Raw genomic sequence first — 27,033 nt, 5'->3', positions numbered from 1 at the left:
AACCAACAAGTGTATATTTCCTTTTAAATATACAGTATGCAAGCATAGAAAATGGCATGGAAACCACCAGAAAGAGATACACATATCTTCCTTTGCTTTCTTGACTTTAAGAAAGTTATAATTCACAAGGAATTTAAAATAAGACCTTTCATAGCTAGGGAAACTTCCACAAACTCAACATCAAATAATGCCATCTCCAGCCTCTTAAAAATCCTTTATTCTCTAGTTGAATGGAAAATGCTCAATTCTATGATGATCTTCTGGTACACAGAGCTTCTGGAATCAAATAGATACTCACTGAAAATTTTTGTTATGATTTGTTTTCAGCCTCAAAGGAACATTTTTAAGGAACATTTTTAAAAAATGAGGAAAGGGGAAGAACTAACCTGGAAGGCAATATCTTTATGTTGTATGTTAAATGTATATGCTGATTAGCTGCAGTAATGGATGGAAAGGAAGTCATTAGTTATATTCAAGTTAAATTGACTTCAAATTTGAGCTAGGAATAAGAAAGAAGGCATGTTCCTGTATAAGACTGTCCGAAGGAAGGAGCACGCAGATTATGTAGGCATCGAGGTGATTCAAGTCTGAGCTCCAGGAAACTACAGACAGTCTGCAAGAGCCCACAGATCACAGGGCAAAGGATACTTGGAGAAGAAGATGGGTTGCAGAAATACTTGGGTAATTCAGAATGTACAAAAATAATAGAATACTTTGCATTCTGTTCCATGGACCCGTTGAAATATTCTTTTCTATGAATAAAAAAAAGGGGGGGAAATCGTCTCATAAAATCATTTTCTTTTTGCTAATTCTATGATTTTAAGAACCTTGAAGACTTTGGGGGGAACTTGAATTTAAGGAAAGCTAGCTCTAGTTGGTGCAAGAGAGCACCAAGCCCTGATAGCTAACCTGATTTTGCCTTGCATTTAAGCCAACTCCAGAAACAGAACTCTTACACTAAAGCTTTTCCTCCAGAAAATATGGAAGCCGGGGAGAGGACATGTTTACTTACAGTGTACGGCTTGCCTATTTCTAAACAGGGTGTGCCAGTTAGAATGTATTATGTTCCCCAAAACGCCATTATCTTTGACGTAATCTTGTGTGGGAAGATGTATCAGTGTTGATTAGATTGTAATTCTAATCAATTCTATTAGGTTCAATTCTAATTGCCCTGCCCATTCAGGGTGGGCCTAAATTAAATTACTGAGGCATTATATAAGCTCAGACAGAAGGAGCAAGCTTGCTACAGCCAAGAGGGACACTTTGAAGAACTCACTGGAAGTGAGAGAGGAGCTTCAGCTTACAGAGACATTTTGGAGATGGCCTTTGAAAGCAGACTTTTGCTCTGGAGAAGCTAAGAGAGGACAAACGCCCCAAGAGCAACAAAGAGTGACATTTTTGAGGATCTGCAGTCTAGAGAGGAACATCCTGGGAGAAAGCCATTTTGAAACCAGAACTTTGGAGCAGACACCAGCCATGTGCCTTCCCAGCTAACAGAGGTTTTCCGGACACCATTGGCCATCCTCCAGTGAAGGTACCTGATTGCTGATGTGTTACCTTGGACACTTTATGGCCTTAAGACTGTAACTGTGTAACCAAATAAACCCCCTTTTATAAGAGCCAATCCGTCTCTGGTGTTTTGCATTCCACAGCATTAGCAAACTAGAACAAGGGACTTAAGAAAATGTTAGACAGTAAACTCCTCAAGAATGGGCACTGGGTCAACTCCATCTCTTTATCACTGACACATGTTTCATGGCTCTGCACATGGAGAAATCAGGATTAATATTAATCTAATGGATGCTGGATGGAGTAATTAGTATCCAGCAGAATAAACGAAGCTATAAAGCAATCCCTAGCTTGTTCTAAAAAAGTAACTTCGCCCCCTGGAGTCAAATTCATCTATAAACGTCTCAGTGCCTAGCACAATACTTGCCTCACTGTAGATGCTCTAAATAACTGCGTTTTAAATGAATGAATGCATGTATGAATGCATGGCATGGATTCAAGTTGCTGGATTGGTTCTTTTTTCCTGGTTCATATATACCCCCAAATCACTAATACAGCATACAACACAGCCAGACCATTAAAAAAGCCAGGAGGCAGTGCTCAGTTTCTCCCTGCCCAGTTCCCATAGTTTTCCTGATCGTAGATGAGCTTTAGATGCACCGGTCAGAAAACACTGTGCTTCTCCAAGGAAAAATTCCCCAATTGTCAAGAAAGTTGACCCCCCCAAATGAGTTCACTGAGACATTAGATACTGACCTTGAAGAAGGAATAATTTTTTGACTATTTGCTCTCACTCAAACGCTGGTCCAAGTTTGCGATTGTGTGGTTTATTTGCACAAGAGCTTCGGTGCAGGTTTGCTGCCTGTTTAGAGAGCACAATGTGTGCCCAGCTCTGGAAGACTGCACACCGTTTAACCAAAGGATCTACATCTGTGGTCACATTTTGTCTCCTTCTACTTCATTACACTTGATGGGAAAGATAAGGCACAGAGTATTCTCCAAGAAACTGACCTTTGATTTTCTCCAAGTGGCTCTTTGAATGTGGAATGCCCTGGGTGGGATTAGGCAGTCACATTCTCAAAGGTAGGGGATGTATTCTGAAAAATGAGATGTAATTCAGTCCAACTCATATGATTTATCTAAAATTTTTCTTCAAAGCAGGTGCTGAAGATAGGTGACAATTCAAAGTCTCCTGCCTGTCCTAAGAGAATATGAAATCCCATGTAAATGATCGTGTTTAGACCATCCTCACCCTGATACCCCACTTGTTTAATCAAAGATTGTAAGAATCACACCCTCTGTGTTGATCTGGAAGGAAAGTCAGGCTGGACCACTATTCCAGGAAGCTGGCTTCTCAAACTGCCTATTAATGAGGATCAGAAATAATTTCTACCTTTGGCTGCAAATGTGGTGACAAAAGTTTCCAAAAGTGAGAAGCTTGAAATTGAATAAAGAACCGGAAGTCAGGGGAAGGATAATTTGGTTCACAGCTGCACCCTCCTTTCTTACAACAGAATCCTGGGATTACCTTTATTTGAAGATAAGATGAAAGCTTCTGAGTCTCTCCCAGGAGCAGACATATCTACAAGTAATTTGGTTTATAATTTCAGACGATCTGGAGCCCTGAAGTCCATTCTGAGGGGGTTCTTATGCTCCAGGTTAAAAAGTCGTGTTCTAAATTTTGCTTTTCTACCTCCTTGCAGTGGTCAAATGAGGGAGCTATCTTGTACTTGGAAAAAATAAAGGAAAGAAAAGAAGAAGAATCAAGAATTCCTGTGACACCTTTAAAGTGTTAAAGGGAACATTGTACCTCCTAAATATCTGAGCCAAATTCTTGATTCCCAGCTCAGACTGCAGAGCTCTGGAGGACCAAGAGCAACTGGTGCATTCAGCAAATACTAAGCAAGCCACTAGCAGCAGGTGCAGCAGTGGTCCGTAAAGTTAGAGATCAAAGGCACTCTGCTGGCCCATAAAGGGCTTATAAAAATATAGGCAAATAGTGAATCATAATACAGTATGATAAGAAGAGTGTAGTATGAGAGTACAAAATACTTAGAGGGGGTGGGGAATGCATGGAGAGAGAAGGTAATGTCTGGGCTTTGCTGTGAACAGACAAGAGCAAGCTGTGGGAAGAGGAGGCTGGAGTAGCATGTGCAATGACGTGGAGATGCAAAAGAACATGATGCTTTCAAAGCAAGGCAAGAAATGGTATGGTTGGAACATAGGCAATGGTAACAAGGAAGACTGGAGAGGCAGGACCATTTCTTAACGAGCTTTGTAGAGCATGCTAAGAAGTTTGGATTTTACTGAAGGGAAAGAAGAGCAACTGAATGACTTTAAAAAGAGGAGTGTCATGCAGTTAGCACTTTAGACAGTGCATTGGTACATTCCAAACATATTTAATTGCTGGATTGCCAAGGTGTTCTAATACTTCATAGAAGAGCGGTCAGCTACTCCAACTCTAGATGATTCCAAAGCCAATAGCAATCAGCGTATTTTGACACTCACTTGCCCAGGGGCCCTTAGCATCATATAGATGAGAGGTATTTGCATTTGCGGCAAGTCCTTCCAGGTGCAGAACTTACTGACCATATTTCCCATAAAGATGAAAGAGACGCTTTGAAATACAGTGTACTCTTTTTCTGTTGCTGCTGTAACAAACTGCTACAAACTGAGTGGCTTCATATGACACAAATTCATTATCTCACAGTAGGTCAGAATTTCAACGTGGATTTCACCGGGATGAAACCAATGTGTCAGCAAGGCTGTGTTCCTTTTTGAAGCTCTTAGGGAGAATGTGTTGCTTTGCCTTTTCTAACTTCTAGGGGCCATTTTAATAGCTTGACTCATGGCTCACCTCTTCCATCTTCAAAGCCAGTGCATCAGATCTCCCTCTGCCCTTCTTCAGTAGTCACACCTTCCACTGACCACAGCAGGGAAAGGTTCTCCACTTTTTGCAAACTCTTGATGAGACTGGGCCCATCTGGATAACACAGGACAATCTCCCCATTTCTAGGTGTGAATCCTTATATGCAAAGTCCCCATTTCAGGATGGTAACACAGTCACAGGTTCCGGGGAGTGGGGCATGGACATCTTTAGAGAAGGCCACTATTCTGCCCACACAAAGGGATCTGGCAATGTCTCCTGCCTTTGGTTGTACGGCTTGCTCAGTGATAGACAATGCAGTGGCAAAATGTAGCACACTTTCATCTACTTTGAGTGTTTTTCATTCCTAGCTCACTTAAAGCACTTGACAAGATGTATATTTATATCTAAACACATTACTTATTTTAGAAACGTCAACTGCCTTCAGTCCTTGGCTGAGAAGTATGTTAGGGCCATGAATGTGTCCTCAGTATCATCAACAGCTGGACAGAAATAGAAATCAGTGACAGGCTGAGTCCTGGCAGATCAGTTACACTTAGCATGAGCATCTGGGGCAAGTGGAAGCTAGAGAACAAGGCAAGAACTGATAAAGGCCCTTGAAAAATCATCTGAGTAACAGAATTCCCCTGTGACTAAAACAAGATGTAAAGAGGATAAGATGGAAACAATATCAAGGCAAAGGAAAATGGTAAAGAGAAGCACAAATATCAATGTGTCTAAAATAATCTAATCAACCTTGTCAACAAGCATTCTCCATCTATCTTCTATGTCCCAAAGGCAAACCAAAGTATGTTTGTATTTTACACAGCAACAACCCTATTGTCAATTCTACCCTCAATAAATTTTAATAGCTTAAGCTGAGTAAGTGCTGGGAAAAGAAATTTAGATTTCAAATTTCAGACAAAGAATCAGACTTCTCTGCCCTCTCTGGCCTTTAACCATTTTAGAACACTACATGCCTTCCGAGACAAGCTCTTCTGCTTCAAGGGACATTACCTTTCAACATTCACTTTGAGGAGAAAGTAGCCAAACACATGTACTAATCAAATGTTAAGCCTCAGTAATCTGGCTATATTCAATATATTTTTCCAGAGCACCCAAATGGTCTGCTCATATTCCAAATTCATCACTAATTCAACCTTCATTTTATTCTTAACTATTTGCTGTGTTGTCTTGAAATTCAGGCAGTATCCAGTGACACCAATTCTAAAATAAATTGAAGGTATTCTACTCTGGGGAATGAGATGCCTAGAAAGATAGTGAATTCACCAGCATGAGAGATATTACAGCATATGAACAATCGTGACTTGGGAGGCTCAGAAAAGACACACCTTAGGTGGAGGTCAAAGATAGATTCTTTTCTAAACCCAAGATGCAATGGTTTAATAATGTATAAGATATTGTCATATTTATGATGGTTCTGGATATTGCTGTCCTGTTTTACAAAGATACCCTAGAAATGTCCCCTGAAGGCTCTGCTCCAGATCTAGTACCCCTGCATGTAACTACGAACATACCAAGCAGTTTTACAGACTAAGTACAGAGCAGCAGCTCTAAGATGTGATTTGAGACACACCAAAGTTGTCTCTCTCCCTGGCCTATGAGACTGCCTCCAGGAAAGGGATGATGTGAAGTGTCTTATGAAGTAAGACAGGATTTGTGTCAGCTGAGAGTACTGGGCAAGACTCCAGGGAGAGGCCATGAGCAAATGTGCATGATACGTTTAGAGACTGGTAAGACAATCTCAGAGAGAGAGTCTATTAGGAGAGAAAGTTGGAGGGCACATTTAAGTTCTTCTAGTCCAATCCTGTACATAAGTCCACAAGGGAAAGTCAGAATATAGAGAAAAGTAAGTAAAAGATCACTGAGTTTGAACTTTGATCCCTAGGCAATGACAACTAGAAAACAACTGACAATGGGGGAGAAGCAGAGAATCCAACCTGAAGCCTGGGCTGGAGTTTGCTAAAGCAGAGTGAGAAAACAGACAGAGGACTGTGTGTTCGGTAAAAGGTGGCTGGAAGGAAATATTGGACATCTGTATATGACGTGTTCATCTACTTTAATGGTCTGGTGTTTTCTTTGTTTATTCCTTTTTATGTTCTTCTCAGCAATATGTTTGTGTACATGGCCTGGGCACACGGCCTGGGTCATTCATGCCCATGGCCCAGAGGCTGGTGCCTGATGGAGAAGACAAGAGGAAAGGGGAGCAGGGGAGCTTCCCAGCAGCTCATTCTTCCAAACTGGCACATTTCCATACACTTTTTCAGGTCATATCTTGGCATGGCAGTTGTGAGGACAGAATGAAAAGGTACTGAAGGAAGCAGAATGAAGTAACAATTAAGTCAGAGTGTTTACTGCACAGAAGAGGTACATAGAAAGGATGATCAAAAAAGGTGACATGCTTTGCTTTTTTTCCCCAGTCCCGACCATCCAATGGCACAGGCCTTGCCCCAAGGTACAGAGGTCGGTTATGTCAGTAACTACTTATTCTTCTAGAGACTTGGAAAACTATGAGGAGCGCCAGTATCTGCAGAAAAGTGAACTGTTGATATTTTACTTGCTCACCCCAATCATCAATAATGTCTGAGCATGTGCCCCCAATATCAGCATATTTATTTTTAAATATCATGTTAATAAAGCAAACCTATATAAAATATAAAAGATAGAAATCTTTAAAGGATGACATAAAATGGGATACACTGCATTTTTAAACTAATATTTGTATGGCATACACTGTATGCTAGACACTTCTAAACACTTGACACATATTGATTCATTCAACCCTCATAACTGCCCTCCAAGGTATATACTATTATTAATCCCCATTTTACAGATGGGGAAACTGAGGCCCAGTGCAGCTAAGTAACTCATGCTAGGCCACAGAGCTGGCAAGCAAGACAGCTGGGACATACAGCAGACTGGCTCTAGCATCTGGATGCCTAGCCCCTCCCCTATAGTCTACTGCCCTCCAATTGCTATTTCGCTGATCAGGAGGACTTTAGTTAGTCTTTCAAGGCATGGTGTGCACTTTGGGAGAAGATAATCATTAATGATAGTGGGTGTAAATCCACATTTCAAATAGTCTCCTTGGTAATCATATCTGATTACCATTGTTTTTTACCCTTTGATGTAGTTGATCACGAGCTTTGAACAAGCCAGACAAGTACCAGCACAGCCGTTTTCTTTTGCTCACTTGTGTATGTTCCTTTGGCATCATCATCATTTCACAGGTTCTTTGCAGAAATCTGTTTAAGCCACTTGTCCATTTTGAGAAAGGTAGTTGAGTTAAACTATATCATTGATCTTTAAACCTACTTACACAGGCAACACACACCACACTGCATTACAGTAAGTGGAACACAAGTCAACTCCCAGATTTGCCTCAGGATTCTGCATGTGCTGTTAAGAACACAACCTATAGATTCAGTGAGGACACCAGTGCCAGTCAGCAGCAAAGCTTAAGAACTGTCCATTGTTCAAATAAGCATATGTAGAAGGTCCACACTTTTATTCCTGTACCATAAAGAGTTTTCCCATTAGCAGGGGCATGCATACCCCACTTTAGAGATTACTCCTCTAACAGAGCATTTCTCAAAGTATAGTCCTTAGACCAGCTACATCAAAATTGACAGGGTACTTACAAAAATCTGGATTCCTGGGCTTAAATCCGTATTTATGGACTAGGAGTCTTGGGGCAGGGTCTGGGGAATGGCATTTTGAATGAGTTTTTCAGGTGATCCTTCTGCAGGACTCCGTTGAGAGCTACTGCCTTAGGGTCTGACTGGTTCCTGATATAACAGTATCTCCCAGGATTACAGGAGTCCTCCAATATCATCTGACCCAACATTCCAGCCCATATTTGAATATCAGAGTAAAGAACCAAATTCAGGAATTCTGATTCTCCTTCGCCCTCAGATAGGACATATATGAATACTCTCTTGCAATTATTCAGATATATTTTGTTTCTTCAGTTTAATTATAAACATCTTGGGAAATAAATGTGTTTCCTTTTCTGTAATATCTTAGTTCTTCATTCAGCACTAGAATACATTAGGCCACAGCCAGCAAATGGCTTTTATCTCATAGGGCGTCAGATTAATTCACAGCGGTTACTAGGAATGTTTTGTGGACAAAAATTCTGAGACTGAATGGGAAGACAGTAATCAATCTGTGATGCATTATCCATGTCTGCCATGGAACAGTGTGGAGAAGTAGCTGCTCAGGATGGGCACATGACAACACAAGCGAGTCCTCTTAACAGTAAAATCTCAAAACGAGTGAAAATGGAAGATATTCAAACATTGCACATATGATCATATTGTGTCTCACTTAGGGAACCAGATGTTTATTCAGATTCTCTCTTGGCAGGTCATTCCAAAAATCAGGTTCCTAGAATCTTCTATAACTGAGACAGTAGCCCCATACAATGTTTATTTCTGTCATATCTCCTTCATGACCTCCACATACCTGAAGCACTAAGCAATGGGAAATAATACATCTACAACTCAAAACAAGAAGAAAGCAAGCTTGGCTGATTAAAATAACTAGAGGTATATATCTCCACAGTCTACAGCAACTCTGAGGGTACCCCTGCATGCATGATAGCAGTGGCCCTGAATCATGGGAGCTTGATATGGGTAAGAATCTTTAAGTATCTGTAAAATAAGCACACTCGGTACCTCTGATTTTGGATCATCTTGACGGCTGATGGAATGCTGAGATTTTCATTTGGATGCCTGGAATTGCTGCACCACTTACATGGAGCACTGTAAACCCTGATGTGCTGGGGAACCAGACAGAGACATGGGTCCACACCAGCTATGACTAGAGCTTTCTAGGGGCTTGGCTTCAGGTTAAGACACAGAGGGTGAAGCAGCAAGAGAGACATTAACACATTTGAATGAATCTGTCTCCCCCACTCAGTAATATTTCCGGTAAAGATAAACTAACTTAAGGTGAATGGGATGTTGGGATGTAGAATACCAAATGGCTTAAATCCTTTGGATGCTTTTCAAGTTTCAATACATTGAGCCTCTTGGTAGAATTTATTGGCTGCTCCATAATTATTTGAATTTCTCTTATCCTCCCCCAAAAAGTGCATCCCTGGTTTTCTTCATCCTTTTTTTTAAGTCAATTTTATTGAGATACATTCACATAGAATACAATCATCCAAAGTGTACAATCAATTGTTCACAGTGCCATCCTTATGCTTCTTTAATGATTCCTACTGTATTTTCTTCATGTATTCTTTTTCCTTCATCCTGACCATAAAGACGGTTCTCCTCATGCTTCTGTATTTAGCACACTGCTCTCTTTATTCTGCCCTCTTCCCCCTGGAAAATCCACTCTGCCTACATTCATGGTTTTAACCACCACCTAGATGTTGATGACTCCAACTTTTTGTCTCCAGGCCAGACCTTCTCTTTTATGCTTCAGTCTCATAAATTCAAGTCTCTTTGGGACATGCTGACCTGATATCCACAGACACCTTAAATCCAGCCAACTCCAAATGGCACACATCATCACACATCATTTTCCCCATTACATGAAAATCAACATTTAGCCATACACCCAGGCTAGAAACCTGGGAGGCATCCCAGACTGTACTCACCTCCTCCTTCCCTACAAAATTCTGCTGGATTTATATCTTGAATATTTTTCAAATTCTTATTCTTGCATTTCAATCATATTAACACAGTCCAATCTCTGACCTCTTACAACTTTAACATGGGTTATCAGTAATAGCCTCCCAACAATAGCCATGCTTCTAGTCTAGCTTACAAGATCCCCCAGGATCAATCTCTCTTACCAGCCTCTTCAGCTTCACCTTTCTCCTATCCTTGCCTTACAGCACTATTGAACTATTTATAATTCCCCCCACAAACAATGGTTTCTGGCATCTATGCTTCTGATTGTGCTATTCTCTCTATTTGGAATGTCTAACGCCACTCCACATGGCTAAGTTCCAGTCTTTAAAATTTAGTTCAGGTGTCATTTCCTGCAGGAGATCTTCTCTGAGTCCTGTCTACCCACCACTCTCGTATCTCCATAATACCATGTTGCTCAGTGACTATCTCTATCATTTCTCACACCACAATGTATTGTGATTATCTATCTGTTATCCTTGAGGGCAGAGACTTGGACTTATTCATGCTGGTCTTCAGTTACTAGCAAAGTTATTGGTACACAGTAAAAAGGCACTGAGTGAATGTTTGGTAACTGGATGGGTAAACAATTGGATAGAAAAATTAGAGCAGAACTTTAATTTCAGTTATGTTGAATGTCTATTAGGTTTTCATCTGAGATAGTCCAAAGATTGGAAGAGGAAAAGAATACCTAAAGAATTAAATCTGAGGTTATTTATGTTAACATCATGGATTCAAGAAAGAAAGAATGTTCTACACAAAACTTTTAGGAAGAAAGGAATGCACCATCACTATCATTATCACTATTATTGGAAAAATTCATAGGACACCAGGCACAAATGCAACACTCTTTTTTTTTTCTTTAAAAAGTAAATCCTAAAAGGAAAAGTTCTTCTTCTCCTAGATCTCATATGTTTCATTTCTCCCTGCAAGTAAATATTTGTGGCTGAGTTACAAAACTCTGGAGACAAAAATTTAGAAATGCTGACCTAGCCTTAACTGGCCTCTCTGAGTTCTATAATTACGATGCTCAAATGGAGCTGAGGAAAAAGAGTTTGTTTCCCTTCAGTATGTCTTGTCTGCTTTAAAAGAGATGGTGAAACCATGGGAAGATCCTTGAGCACTCATAACCTGCTTTGGGCAGCACCCAAGATTCCAGCATCCACACGCCACATTTAAACTGCATTCCAAGCTCTGACCCCTAAAAGTTAGCAAAAAGTTTCTGATCACACTATGCTTTTCACTCTCCAGAACAGATGAGATGCTTCAAGTGCAAAAAGGTTTTGTGAGCTTTCAAAGGAGCAACTATTATTCCTCACCAAGGACTCATTGCCCATCAGCTTGAGCACTTGGAAGATACTCCCATTTTCTTTATTACTTTATGGATATGTGGTTAGTTGCTCAGCAGAAGTGTACCAGCACCAGACTGCCCCAACCATTATCTATTTAAGCAGAACTATAAATTGCCATCTCTGCAAGCTGAGGGCATAACTCATTGTTAAGACATTAAACAGATGAAGGGAATGTTTCATTTTGATCCTACCAGTGGTTTACAGACGAGGATTAAAGGACATGAGATTCCTGTTCATGTCTACTTCCCCAACCCCCGCCACCATCCACTAAGCCCCTTCTCCTGCTTGCTCTCCACCTCCCTGTGTAGTTATTCAAAGTCTGCACTCACTAAGGCCCCTGAGGCTGGGATGTGGCTGCTGATTCCCACACTCAAGGAGACTGGCATCTGGGCAGAAGCTCCTCTGCTGAATTTCCTTAAAAGCAGGGAAGATCCTCAAGGGCTTCTGAAGACAAAAAGATGCATTTCTCTGGATTAGGGTTTCTCCTCGGAGAAGAACTGATTAGGCAGTGCATGGCAGGTGCCATAATGAAAGAGACCTCTCTCTTAAGGATAGCAAAGCAATTAATGATGCAGAGATGTTCAAGGGGGAGACTTTTGAATTTATTCATTTATTTTTACATTTATACACACACACACACACACAGTAAGTAAGCTATAACTTAAGGGCTGAAGCAAACACTGAGAAGGAAAATGGAAAATTTTGGTGAATATTAGCAATGTTTTGTCAGAAAAAGACAGCTTCGCCAGACTTTTCACAGTGGGAGTCAAGAGGAGCTGTAACCACCCAGCACTCTGAGCTCGATATAAAAACCACACACAGTTCTTAAGCCCAAGCATAGGATAATGTCGTGCCTGCTTTCCACATGCCACGCTCAGCAGGCAGCTGCCCAGGGCTGCCCATGTGTTTGTACTGTGCTCTCTTACAGAGCTTGGCTGCATATCAGCAGGGACATCATCAGAAACCATGAGGGCTGAACGTGGATTTCAGCCAAGAGGGCAAGGGTTGAGGAGCTCAGAAACCTGGCATTGGAGTCCACGGCCCTCTCCCTTCTAGCTGCTGACTGTGACCACCTGTGGCACTGGCTTTTGCAAAAACAAACCCTCTGTGCTGAGCTGGCCTTGGGTTTTGAAGAAATTCTCTAAAACATGGAGCCAGCTGTCACAGTCAATTGAAGTCCAGTCCTTTCTGCTGACAGTTAAATTAAATGATTGGGATTTGAAAGAAGCATTTTGTTCACAAAGAGAACTGTTCCTGAAACAAGAACACCCACTAAAAACTAATCACCGTTAAATTCATATGGATTTCTACTATTATGAAAAGTAATAATAATTCCTCAATTGCACGACCCTCTCCATATCCTCTGAAACTAGAGAATACTCTCATTTGCCCAACTCCAGAATGAGTTTGGATGAATGAATTGCATCTCCATCCTGCCTTCCCGCTAAGGAAGGAAATGACTGCCTTTGGATCCTCATTTGCCAGACGGTGCCTTACAGGCATGTTCACTGCTATGGGGGCATCCATTATGCCACCTTAGCAGTGAGAAAGTCAGTTTCCAGAAATGAGTCATAATCTTGCTGGAGAGATGTTCACTTTCTCCTTTCCCTGGGTTGGGACTGACAGGGGAGGCTTGGCATGAAACACCATTATAACAGCTCTTAATGGGATTTGAGGAGAGATGGCTTCAACCCATGTGCTATCTGAAGGCTTGAAAGGAAGCTTTAATAATTAGAATACTTATTTCTTGCCCCCTCCAGAAGTTTCCATTTTAATTTTCATTTGCCTTTTGTGTTAGATGGAAAAAAAGGCAAAGTGGCAGACAGATCAGCATAACACCCTCTTTGTAAGAAAGCATCTGTCTGTCACAATAATGGCACTTCTTAAATATATTTTGCCTTGGCCCCCAAGCACATGATGTCATTAAGAATCTGTTCATGTGTGTATTCAAAAACACTTCCTTCCAGAAATTAGACTAACTTATTGTGAACTTGTTTCTCTACTCGCTCTCTGTTATAATCAACCTCAAAGAGTGAATTCCTCCTGTGGATCATTTTCACGAAGCCAATACCCACCCTTGTGCTCCTCATTTCTAGATCAGTGCCTTTAAGACAGAAGGTTAAATTCATGGTTTCCAAATAAATACTCTTCACCACCAATGGATGAGGTATCCAATATTGTCCACATTTTTATTTTGAGTTAACTAAAGTACCCCATCATTGTGGGTCTTAACTTCATCAAGATCCATTCAATTCCTACCTGTGTTATACATTTGGTCGAACTAGGAAAACACAAGTGGATCTCCTAAAGTATAGGGTTATGCGAGAAGACTGAGATACGTAGCAGAGCTTGGAGTCCACATGCAGTGCTGAATTGATACTCCTATGAAGTCAAAGACAAGTTCCTCAGATTCTCACAGCTGGTCCTATCTCACTAATCGAGACTGATTCCCCAATAGTATCTAACAGGGTCTTCCAGTCCTCACTGATGAGCCTTGTCCCACATTTTGCTTGTGCCCATCTTGGCATTTTGCTTCCCGTGTGTCGAAACACCCTCCATTTGCTCCTTAACCTAGCTAATTGCTCTAAACAAACTTATATAAAATTGAAGTTTAACATATATACAGAAAAGTACACATATTTTAAGAGAAAAGCTCTGTGAATTATCACAAAGTGAACACCCCCATATAACCAACTCTGAGATCAAGAAAAGAACATCACCAGCACGTCCCCCACAGAAAGCCCACCTCCTATAAACTCCACCCTGTTAAAATCCCTCCCCTCAAAGTTAACCACTTCCCTAACACCACAAATTAGTTTTGTAGATTTTCAAACTTTCTATAAATGGAAACTTCAGTATGCACTTTGTAGTGCCTGGCTTCTTTCGCTCACCATTTTCTTTCTGAGATGCATCCATGTTCTTGTCTATAGCTGTAGTCTGTTTTTTTGTTTTTTTTTTTAATTTCTCTGATATGTTTTTTTATATTGTTCAGATATCATACAACTATCCAAAGATCCAAAGTGTACAATCAATTGCCCACCACCATACAGCTGTGCATCCATCAACACAATTTTTTTTTTCAATTTTTAGAACATTTTCACTACTCCAGAAAAGAAATAAAGACAAGAAAAAAGGAAACTCAGATCCTCCCATACCCCTAACCATGCCCCCCTCCATTATTGATTCATAGTTTTGGTATAGTACTTTTGTTACTATTGATGAAAGAATGTTAAAATACTACTAACTGCAGTATATAGTTTGCAATAGGTGTATATTTTTTCCCTATATGCCTCTCTATTATTAACTTCTAGTTATAGTGACATACATTTGTTCTAGTTTGTGAGAGAGGTTTCTAATATTTGTATAGTTAATCACAGACGTTGTCCACCACAAAACTCACTGTTTTATACGTTCCCATCTTCTAACCTCCAACTTTCCTTCTGGTGACATGCATGACTCTGAGCTTACCCTTTCCACTACCTTCACACACCTTTCAGCACTGTTAGGTATTCTCATAACATGCTACCATCATTCCTGTCCATTTCCAAACATTTAAGTTCACCCTAGTTGAACATTCTGCTCATAATAAGCAACTGCTCACCATTCTTTAGCCTCATTTCTAAATCCTGGTAACTTATATTTCATGTCTCTGAGTTTACATATTATAATTAATTCATATCAGTGAGACCCTGCAATATTTGCCTTTATGTGTCTGTCTTATTTCACTCAATATAGTGCCCTCAAGGTTTCTTCATCAACCCATTTCTTTTAAGATGGTTTTGTTCACACACTATATATTCTGTCCTAAGTAAACAATTGTTGGTTCTCCTTATAGTCACGTATTTATGTATTGAGTACCATCGCCACTATCTATATAAGGACGTCTCCATTTCTTCCATAATGATGGAGGAAGAGTCAAAGAAGGCAGAAAGGCAAAAGAAAAAGAAAAGAGAAAGAGAGAAAAACAAACAAACAAAAACAAAACAAAACTTGATAGCTAGAAAGCGACAAAAGGAAAGATAGCATTAACCTAAAGTAGAATAAAAAGTCAGACAACATCACCAATGCCAGGAGTCCCATACCCTTCCCCTATTCCCCACCCCCCCACCATATGCATTTAGCTTTGTTACATTGCCTTTGTTACATTAAAGGAAGCATAATACATTGCTTCTGTTAATTCTAGCCTCTAGTTTGCATTGATTGTATTTTCCCCCCAATCCCATCCTATTTTTAACACCTTGCAATGTTGACATTCATTTGTTCTACCTCATGTAAAAACATATTTGTACCTTTTATAACAGTCGTTGAGCACCCTAGGTGTCACTGACTTACGCAATCCCAGTCTTTATCATTCCTCTTTTGTTCTGGTGTCCCGTATATCCCAGCCTTCCTCTTTCAACCATATTCATAGTCATCTTTGTTCAGTGTACTTACATTGCTGTGCTACTAACTCCCAAAACTGTTTTCCAAACCTCTCACTCCTGTCTTTTCCTTTCTGTCTGCAGTGCTTCCTTTAGTGTTTCCCGTAGAGCAGGTATCTTGCTCACAAACTCTGTCATTGTCTGTTTGTCAGAGAATATTTTAAGCTCTCCCTCATATTTGAAGGACAGTTTTGCCAGATATAGGATTCTTGGTTGGTGGTTTTTCTCTTTCAGTATCTTAAATATATCACCCCACTTCCTTCTTGCCTCCATGGTTTCTATTGAGAAATCCACACATAGTCTTACCAAGCTTCCTTTGTATGTGGTAGATTGCTTTTCTCTTGCTGCTTTCAGGATTCTCTCTTTATCTTTGATGTTTGATAATCTGATTATTAAGTGTTTTGGCATAGGGATATTCAGATCTATTCTGTTTGGGGTACACTGTGCTTCTTGGATCCGTAATTTTATGTCTTTCAGAAGAGATGGGAAATTTTCATTGATTATTTCCTCTATTATTGCTTCTGCTCCTTTTCCCTTCTCTTCTCCTTCTGGGACACCAATGACATATAAATTTTTGCTTTTCATTTTGTGTTTAAGTTCCCAGAGACGTTGCTCATATTTTTCCATTCTTTTCTCTATCTGTTCTTTTGTGTGTAGGCTTTCAGGTGCCTTGTTCTCCAGTTCCTGAGTGTTTTCTTCTGCCTCTTGAGATCTGCTCTTGTATGTTTCCAGTGTGTCTTTCATCTCTTGTGTTGTGCCTTTCATTTCCATAGATTCCGCCAGTTGGTTTTTGAACTTTCAATTTCTACCTTATGTATGTCCTGTGTTTTCATTATATGGTTCAGCTCTTTCACCATATATATCTTCCCTAAACTTTTTGAATTGACTTATTATTAGTTGCTTCAATTCCTGTATCACAGTTGAAGTGTAAGTTTGTTCCTTTGACTGGGTCATAACTTCATTTTTCTTAGTGTAGGTTGTAGTTTTCTGTTGTCTAGGCTTGGTTTCCTTGGTTACCCCAGTCAGGTTTTCCCAGACCAGAACAGGCTCAGGTCCCAGAAGGAAGAAATACTCAGTATCTGGCTTCCCTGAGGGTGTGTCTTAGAAAATTGGTACACCCTTTGATGCCTCAGGTCTCCGTGCTTTTCTGCTCAGCAGGTGGCGCCCGGTAGCCTGTAATTTTTGACTGGTGTAAGGAGGTGTGCGTGGCTGTTTTCCCCCAGGCTCTGGGGTCTGGTTCTGAATGGAAAGCGGGTAGTAGAGCTGGGCCCCACCCCTTTCCTCTTAGAGAAGATAGACCCCCCTAGGGGGAGGTCATTAGCATTTCAGTGGTCTCTCTCTGCCTGTGCTATACCCTTGTCTGGGTCACAGAACTGGGAACTGAAAATGGTTGAGGCTTACTCCACTGAGCCGAAAAAGAAACAGAAAGTGCCCTTCAGAGCTAGTCCGAGGTGACCCTCTGGCTCTCCAAGGTCAGTTGTCACCCAAAGCCTCAGTCTGCTTGTTGGGGATTCATATCTCATAGTGGGCAGTTCACACTCGCTAATTAAAACCCCAGTTGGAGCTCAGCTGAGCTATATTCGCTTGCTGGGAGAAAAGCTTCTCTCTGGCACCATGAGGTTTTGCAGCTCGGGCTGTGGGAGGAGGGGTCTCCCGACTTGGATCCGCAGTTTTTACTTACAGATTTTATGCTGTGATCTCAGGCAATCCTCCCAATTCAAGCTGGTGTATGATGAGTGGACAGTCATGTTTGTCCCCCACGCCCGCAGTTATTCTGGATTATTTACTAGTTGGTTCTGGTTTTTTTTTAGTTGTTCCAGGGGAACTATTTAGCTTCCACTCCTCTCTATGTTGTTATCTTAGATCCTCTCTGTAGTCTGTTTTTATTGATATATAATATGGCATTGTATGACTATATTAATGTTTATTTATCCATTACACCATTGGGAAATTTGAGCTCTTTCTAATTTGGGGACATTGTAATAATGGTATTATGTACATTCCTCCATATGAATTTGGTGCATATATGTAAGCATTTTGCTGGGTATTGTAGCATCTCTTGTTTTTGCATCCATATCCTCTTGGAGCTAATTTTCTTGTGCTCTGGCTCAACTTTCAACAGCCAGCACCTGTAAGCCTATATTGGAAGTCTCTCTCTGGACAGAGTCCTCTCTGTCTACATGCTAAGTAGGCCAGAAGTGGCAGGAATTATCACTCCTGGGATAATTAATTATCGGATTTCCCCTTGGATGAGATAACTCTAAGGTGCTTGTTTTATTCTGGCTCCCAGTGCTCCCCAGTATAAAGTTTCAGGTGGACCCAGAGGTAAGTTTCTCAATAGTGCATTCTTTGTTGGCTTTCTCTCCATTCCTGCATGCCTACCCCATCCCCTTACTGGTTTTACTGTAATTATCACCCAAATAAACTATGTGCATTTAAATCCTTGTCACAGGGACTGCTTTTGGGTGAACCCAAAGAAAAACATTTTTCTCCGCCATACACTATTTTTTAAAAGGGTGCCCTAGAGATTATAACATGTTAACATAAATGAAAATATATACAACATCTAAGACAACTCAAAGATCTTAGAACATGTCAACTCCATTTATTTTTCCTTCCTTTTTGATTTTTATCATCATGTTTTAAATATATTTTAAACTTAACCATATATTATTATATTTATTTTATACAGGGAATATTCATTTAGATTTACCTACATATTTACTCTTTTCCTATATGTCCTTGCTTCCATTTGGTATCATTTTCCTTCTCCTTGAATAAGATCCTTCATTGTTTCCTTTAGTGTGGGTTTGCAGGTGATGAATTCTCTGTGTTTGTTTCAAATTATCTTTACTTTGCCTTCATTTTCAAGAATATTTTCATTGGGTTTAAATTCAAAGCTAGCAGTGAATTCCCTACCTCACCCAGTATATTAAAGCTGTCAATCATAGTATTCTAGCTCCCCTTGTTTCTGTATGACATTCTCATTTTTTGAAGATATTATTTTTTTCCTATGGACTGCTTTTAAGATCATCTCTTTGTCTTTAGTTTCAACAGTTTTACTTCGAGGTGCTTAAGCATGGGTGTCTTATATTTAACCTGCTTGGGAGTTTGAAAGACTTAGATCTTGTGGCTTGATATCTTGTCAGCTTTGGAAAAATTTTAGCCATTATCTCTTCAGATACTGCTCACTGCCCTTTCTCTCTCTTCCATTCTTCTGGAATCCAGTGACCTTTTCACTACATCCTATATATCTTTTATGCTCTTTTGTATATTCTTTTTTCTTTCTGTGTGTCAGTCTGACTTTTTAAAAATTTTTACATTATGCCTAATCTGCTGTTAAACCCACCTAAGTTCTTAAAGTTAGTCTCTGTAGTTTTGAATTTTAGAATTCCCACTTGATACTTTTTTCTCTAATTTTCACTTCCCTGCTGAAATTCTCCATTTTGTTAATTTCTTGAACACAGTAGTCACTGTTATTTGATTCTGATAACTGGAATATATGAATTTTCTATGTGTGAATTTCTATAGACTTTAACCCTCTTGACTTTTTTGTTAATTCTTGTACTTTTGCATGCCCATGTTTTTTGCTTTTGTTGCTTTTTTTTGTTTCATTTTTAATTGAACATCAAGCATCACCTTGAGGTTCTGAATCATACATATTCCTCCAGAGAGGATTTACTTTTGTTTGTGATAGACTAGAGTAGGAGCAGCTCTTTATCCAATCTGAGACTGAGGTGATTTAAATGCGGGTTCATTCTTTGTGAGGGTTCGACTATTTCTGGTTTGTCCTACCCCTAGAAAGCAGCCCTTTACGGGTCCCAGCAAAAAGTCTCAACTATTTATGAAGCTTTTCTTCCTTGGCAGACGCTGAATTTCATTGTCCCCCTATCCCCATGAGATAATTAAAACCCCTCTCAGCTGCTACTTTACAACTGGCTCTCTTGGGGAATAAGGCAGTGCCACATGCTAGACTTGCATCTCTACACTGTCCTCCTTTACTCCTGGACCCTCAAGTCCTGCTGGTTTCATAGCTCTCCAGTTTCTCAAACTGTTTGTAAATCAAGCTTTTCTAGTGTTGTTGGTGGGAGGGTTGCTGTGATTTAAGCTAATCAGCCAGAGTCCCAACCAGCTAATTTCTACCCCAGCAAAAGTCAAGGTCAAATCCTATTTCCTCTAAGATCCTACTTCCTCTAAGAGTCTTCTCTAGTAACTCTGGTCTCTTTGGTTCTCTCCAACCCGTGAACTTTAATGGCATTTTTAGTTCTGCTTCATATGTTTTAGTACATTATTCGATTATTTTATTTTCCTTCACTCGTTTATAGAATTACAGAATTACATAATAATAATAAATTACACTATGATTATTATAATTATATAATTTATAGAACTATAGAATTATAAATAGATACCCTAACACACTTCTAAATTCCCTAAGGGCCAAGGATCCAGTACTTATATTGCTTTATAATCATTGGTGGCGAACTTGATGAACCACAAAAATGTAGAGGTAGACTTGCGTGTTATCCCTGTTCTCCAAAAAGGCAGAAGCAATTCAATCTATGTAGTGTGCAAACCAGTGCCTGCTCTTAGTATGTGTTCAAAAAATAGGTCCCCACTTCTCTCCTTCCTTAAGAGAGGACATATCTTTCCTACTTCTGTCTTCTCTTAAACAGAGTGTCAAAAAGGCAGGCATGTGGTCTAGAGTTATGTTCCCCTTAAACTAGACACCAGTTAAGTGCAATGAGAGAATTAAGAACAACTCCCAACAAGCCAGCTGCCATGACACGTGGCCATTCAGGCGTCTGTGGAGAGGCTTCTGTGGAGAGGAACCGAGGCCTCCAGCCCACGGTCATGTGAGGGCGCCATCTTGCAAGCAGCTCCTCCAGCCCCAGTCCAGCCTAAGGTGACTGCAGCCCTGGTCAAAATACTGACTGTGACCACATGAGAAACCTTGAGCCAGAACCATCCAGGAAACTATGAGGTAACAAATTTTGCTGTTTTAAGTCACTTTAAAAAAAACACATACTTGCAAAACTCCCACCAACTCCCCCAGTTGGAGGAATGTGCAGTTCACACTTCTCTTCAAATCCAGTTTAGGAAATTACCCATTTTTAGTCTGTTGATTAAAAGCACAGTTTCTGGAACCAGAGTTGTCTTCACATCCCAATTCCACAAATTACTGGTTATGTTGCTTTGGACATGCCACTTAACCTCAATTTCCTCATATGTAATATAAGTATAACAGTATTTACCTCACTGAGTTGTTGGGAGGACTAAATGAGAAAATTGTGTGAAATACTGAGAACAGGGCTGTACATAATGCATGTTCAATTAATATTAGGTATCAGAGTAAAAAATATTTTCATGTATATTTCCTACATCCTTTCAATGGACATGCTCTCTAAATAACATAATACCCTAATGATGTTTAATTTCATATCATTGTTTAGTATTACTTGGATATGGAAACAAGTCAAAGAATTTTTTTTGGATAGTGTGTACTTACTTCACCACAACTGACCCAGCAGGAAATGCAAATAGGATCACATTAAAGGCAAAAGTCTTCATTTCTCTGGCTTTCTCCCACCTGTTTATTACAGTATCTTGCAAAAATATTCCTTCCTTGCATAAGTCTCCAGGGAAGACTCACAGGCACTCATGAAAAGTACTCCTGTGCTCTTCTGCTTTGACTCCCTTTGTCAGTGTACAGAGCCCGCAAAGTTCCTTAAAGGCTGTGCCTCACAGGTTATCCAACTGCTGGTGCCCACCAAAGGGATGATGACATTTGGACCAAGTCGAGCTTTCCAAACTCTCAAAGCTGTAACTTTCAAGGTGCCAAAGAAGACTCAAAATCCTTGGAGTTGTCGCTGGGTCAGGGCAATTCTACATTTTGTGCAGAAATAAGGAGGATGTCCCCTTCTCTGTCTCCAGGTCACACTTTGTCTCCAGGGCATGAAACCTAGATCACGTGTGCCTTGTGGAAGCTGCTTCTTCAGTTTCCTTCTGCCTCTCTTCCTCAGAGGGCTGTTCAACCACCATGGAGAGGGACTTCTTCAGACAGAGCTCCAGCTTCCCTTACTGAACTCAAGTAGTGCCTGGCTTACCAGGAAATATCTACACACATCTGACTTGGTTGTGCCTATTGTTGAGAGAAATGGAAGTATCTAGAAGAAAGCTGACACATAAGGAAAGGACAAGAAAGAAACCTAATATTTATCAAGTGCCTCCTCTATCCCTGTATCTTCCTCCCCCAAGAAGGTATCCAGAAAGAAACGTTTGGCCTAGCAAAATAAATAAATAACCCCATTCGTTGTAAATGATCTCTGGAGATCTTGCCCAAGAGTTCACCACCCGTATCCCAATCTGGTTTCAGTTTAATCTGGTTCCTGTTTTATTAGAATACTACCTTCCTTTTCCTTCTGAGAAAAGGCAATTGTCTTGTCCAAGCCTCATCTACTACCATGAAGCTACAAAAACCCATTTGTTTTTGTAGAGGGAAGGGAAGAAGAGAGGCTCTTGGACTCATCAGGATGGTTTCAGTGGAAATCTCCTCCTACCTCAAAGAGAGGAATCACAGAATTGAAAGAGCCATATAAGCATGCAGCACTGGAGTTGGGGAGTGCTGACCTCTGCAAATTCCCCAGGTTACTAGACAGCTCAAAGGGCTGATGCACTCAAGCACTTTTGTCTCCATAATGTTATAACAGAATGAGAGATTACAAATAAAACGGCTCAACTGAAGTATATAAGGAGGAAAATATCAGACTGGTAGGTGTAAATCAGCTACACTAGGTGGAAAATGAAGAACTTCACTGCCCCCACGGAGACAGACCCTTTGATTCCTGGAAAAGGGGCTTTTGGAAGGCAATCCTGTCAGAATGTGGAGCACAAGCTGTGCATGGTATTGCCCTTTCACCAAAAGCAGACTCACAGTTAGGGACGCTTTGAAGGGAGTGTTTGGAGAAATTCCTTATGAAGTCAGAGAGCCAAAGAAAAAGAAAGAATACATCAAAATGCCACCCCACCCCCCATCCTTTCTCTCTGCTGAGTTTCCTTTTATTTGATTCTCTTCACTAACCTGGCTACCAGGTTTTCAGTAACAAAAAATTTTAGAACCACCATCATGTAAGAACAAATTACATTAAAAATATTTTCATATGTCAGGGCATCATTTTAAGCTAAGATAGAGTCCAAGTTTCTCTTTAAAAAAAAAAAAAAACTTTCCACTGAACTTCTAAAATAAAATTTCTCTCTTCCTATTCTTTTTTATTACTTTCCATTTGTGAAAGTTGAAACTTTCAGCAAGACTGACACTTGCTAATGGAGTTAACAATGCTGCCATCGTCTTTCTATGTTTTACAAGCTGGTTCGGTAGCCCGTCTGAGGGCAAGGTCATTAGGAAAGTCAGAATTATTACCCAGAGATCAGGTGGCTGAAGCTACTTGAAGTTCTGTCTATCTTTATTGCAGCATCATGGAATATTCTTGTCTGGGCTCAACCTTGAAGGCATAGTTGGAAACCACAGCAGTCCATTGGTATCATCAGGAAGCCATTCACTAAATCTATTGCAGAAGACTTTGTATCTAGTCCATCCAAGATAGACAGTCAGTGCTGATTTTATGACACTGTATCAAACAACACAGTGTAATTTTCATTAATTATGTCAATACTTTGGCATTAAAAGCAGTCTAAACAAAAGTAAATATGTTAACATTTTTATATATAAATAAGTTCATATTTCTACCTGTGGGCATGGAACAAAGGTGGTTTTGACCCAAAGGATTTAATCAATGCCACAAGAAAACACTGACTTCTCCACAGTCACATGAACTGTGTCTGGTTTCAGGATCTTTAACCTGAGAACACATAAGGGAGCACTGGTTTTGAAACCAAGAGGCCAAAATTTGAATTCTAATTCTGCTACTTTCTCGATTGATGATTTTGGGAAAATGCATAACTTCTAGGAGCCTCCATTTCTTAACCTGGAAGTGGAAATAAAATTCCCTGCATTTCAGCTTTGCTGTGAGGATTGGGAAAAGGGGGGCAGGAAGATGTAGTTTTGTTATTATGTGACACATGGAAGATGCTCAATGAGTGGATGGTGTTATAATCCTGGTTATTATTAATAATAATAGCCATGGAGAATGGGGGAGACCCTGACAAGCCACAGGACAAATATTTGAGTGATCTTTAACTAACCACAAAGGGAAAGATAAGCTCATAAAGAATAAACATAAACCAGAACAAATAGCTAAATATCTGCTACACTTAGGAGCATAAATGTGCCTCCTCTTGGTTTATGGCACCCATGATTATCTCTGTCAGCTGGGATATTCAGATAAATGTGCTACATTAAAGAGCAGCTCCATTCTATGGAAATCAATCAATAAAGTAAAGAATCCTGAAATGACAGCAGCCTGACAATTGTTTTATTTTGATCTGTTTATCTATTTGTCTCTCTCTATGCCATCTGTCATAGCTATACCTGAGGGTAGGCTCAAGGGGTTTTACCCAACTGCAGGGGTGTAAGTGTTTGGGGTTGGAAAGGAGAGCCAGACCAGTGTCAGGCTCTGATGGAGCAGCCCGTGTGGAGTGGCTGCAGGTCAGTTTGGATGGCACCAGGCTGGGGACATGGTTCTTCTCCCCCCTTGTCCCAGAAGGTTACAGAAGCCACTTTCAGGCAAAGGACAGATCCCAGAACAGGACCAGGCCCTCCACTGTAGGTCTGGATCTTCCTTATTAAGAAATGGGCCCAAGTGAAATAATTAGGATGAGTGGCCAGGCTGGGCGTCTATCAAGTTGGCAGGAGGAAGACCATGGCCAGGGACTCCTACCTTAGGAGGCAAGCGCATGTGGAGGCAGAACAGGTGAGCACCTGATCATCAGGCCAAGGGTGGGGACATGGCTGAAGGCATTGCTGGCTGCCAGGGTAAGTCAGGACAATGGAGATTTACCGCAAGGGCTGCCTTTAACACAACTGGCCTGTTGTGATGGGGAGGGAGAGAGGAGAGCATCTGGTCCTGCTAGGGCAATGGCCACAGCTGCTTGCAGACATATGCCACGTCTCTCCTGAGCAGTCCTGTGGATTCGCTGATGGGAAAGGAGGATTTTGTGATGAGTTACGTCAAAGTCAAATAAAACCAAAACTTCTGATCACAGTCTACAAGATCCTATGTGACATGACCCCGTCCATGTCTCTGACATCATCCCATGCTGATTTCCACTTTGCTTACTCCCTGCCAGCCATGTGTTCTGTTTCCTGAGTAAGCCAAGCTCATTCTCACCTCAGGGCCTTGCCTTTGTGGTTATTGGTGGCTGGCTCTCTCTCATCGTTCTGCCTCAGCTCATGGGTAACTCCTTAGAAAAGTCTTCCTGGGAACCCCGTCTACCCTTATCACATGGCCCCATTTCATTTTCCTCTCATCATCATCAAGAATCATCTGCTATATATATTGTCATGTGTACAAAATCTATCCTCCATGGGTATATAAGCTTCAAGAAGTCAAAACCTTGTTGATTTTGTTTACTATCATGTCCTCGGTTCCTAGAATAATACCAAGTACATAGCAGACATGCAAAATATTTTTTGAGTGTTACTTGAAAATCTGACTCACTGGGGTTGGTTCCAGTGACCAGGACTCTACCTTGATCTTTACTGGGCCCAAGAAAGACTTTCCCTTTCTCATTTGATGACAATGATTGCTACTTGGCTTGTCTTCTGACCCAAATCTAGCCTCTAGCCCCAACTCCCCCCTCTTCTATCATAAGCCCACAGCCCACAACATACACACACGTGTACACACATGCATGCATGCACAGACAAATGCAAATACACACGTGTACTCACATGCCTACACACATGTGCCTGTATCACACATGGGCACACATACCATATGTGTTCAGGCACATACACATACACCTACATGCCCACGTCCAAGCGCAAATACACATGCACGCACAAGCATGTGCACACACGCAGAGCCTCTCCTGGTATTGTAGGAGCTCATCTCCACTTAGAAGCTTTCCTGTACACTTCTGAAGTCTCTCTTCTTTTGTCTTATCTCCTACAAGACACAAGAGAATCAGTGCTCTCATCCAATCATGAAAACACACTCAGAAAAATTAGAAGGTCTGAATATCTCAAAATAAGGTGATCATTAATTTAGCCCTTTCTTGTCCTATTTATTCTCAGTATCACGTGTAGGGCAAATAATGCTTTAAACAAATTGATTCATGCAGCTGACAGGATGAGAGAATTATTATCAGCAATAATGAATATTACTGCAATTTTATAGAACAATTATTGATTTTCTAGTAGTTTAGAGCTCAAGGTAAGTCTACCATTAAATAGCCAGTTAAAAATTCCAAAAGATTCATTATTGCTATTTAAAAATATATCATGAGAGAAATGGGGTTGCACTTTCTACATTATAAAATGAAAGGGCTCATGATGGTATATTCTTAAATAATCCTTCACTGTGATTAAAAAGGAAATTAATGTTGCAGAAGAAAATATTGGTTAAGATGAAATGAGAAAAGGGCAAGCTAGTTTAAAAATCAGTAATGTTTAGCAATTCAAACTTGGGTAGCTTATTAATAGTCATCAGATAAAGTTGCGTGTTCAAGCCTCTATAATTTGAACAGTGATGGCGTATGCCTATGCATCTCACTGCCAACAGGCCTCTACCTGCCTCCTTAGGTTCTGGGTCTTCTCTAGGACTGAGCTTTTACTCTTAACCAACTCAAACTGTGGTTCAGCTATCCCAGGCAGACCCACTCACCATGGGCCACAGACCACTTTTGCCCAGACTTCTGCACTACTTTTCCTCTGACCCAGCCTGACAGAGCCACTTGCTTCTCCTGCCCTCCCCAAATATACCTGAGACTTCCCCATTTTGCAACTGGAGTGCCTCTCTCAGCTCTTCTAAGTTTATCCAAAGGTCTCAAAGGCAGGGCTCAAATCCCACGTTTTCTAAGATCCAAGGAACACAGTATCTGTCCAGCTCATTCAGCATATTCCTAGAGTGCATGGCCTGGGCTTGCATTTGTTTGTATCCTGCCCCTTGCACATAGGAAGTTGCTAATAAGAAATTGGGTCTACAAGAATAAATTTTATAATAAACTGGAACTGTCATGCAGCTATGATCTGCCTAGTTCTCCCTGTTCTCTGCCTCGTGGCTGCAGTCTGTCTCTGCTATTATCATTCTGAAGTACTA

General features: G+C 40.6%; 1 protein-coding gene across 5 annotated transcripts in view; it reads right to left on the bottom strand.

The window, feature by feature from the left end:
* THSD7B (thrombospondin type 1 domain containing 7B) overlaps nt 1–22,052 on the bottom strand; it is a 952,777-nt gene extending 930,725 nt beyond the window's left edge. For 4 of the 5 annotated variants that reach the window (XM_037848908.1, XM_037848910.1, XM_037848907.1 and 1 more), the window contains exon 1: nt 21,324–22,052. The gene's annotated coding sequence lies outside the window, so the exon portion shown is untranslated. Of the gene's footprint in view, nt 1–11,722; nt 11,838–21,323 lie in introns of all 5 variants that reach the window. The other variant, XM_037848906.1, reaches the window with a different exon arrangement.
* Nucleotides 22,053–27,033: the final 4,981 nt, after the last annotated feature.

The sequence above is a fragment of the Choloepus didactylus genome, chromosome 9, assembly GCF_015220235.1.
Source record: "Choloepus didactylus isolate mChoDid1 chromosome 9, mChoDid1.pri, whole genome shotgun sequence".
Taxonomy (NCBI): Eukaryota; Metazoa; Chordata; class Mammalia; order Pilosa; family Megalonychidae; genus Choloepus; species Choloepus didactylus.
This window is presented reverse-complemented; position numbering and strand designations above follow the sequence as displayed.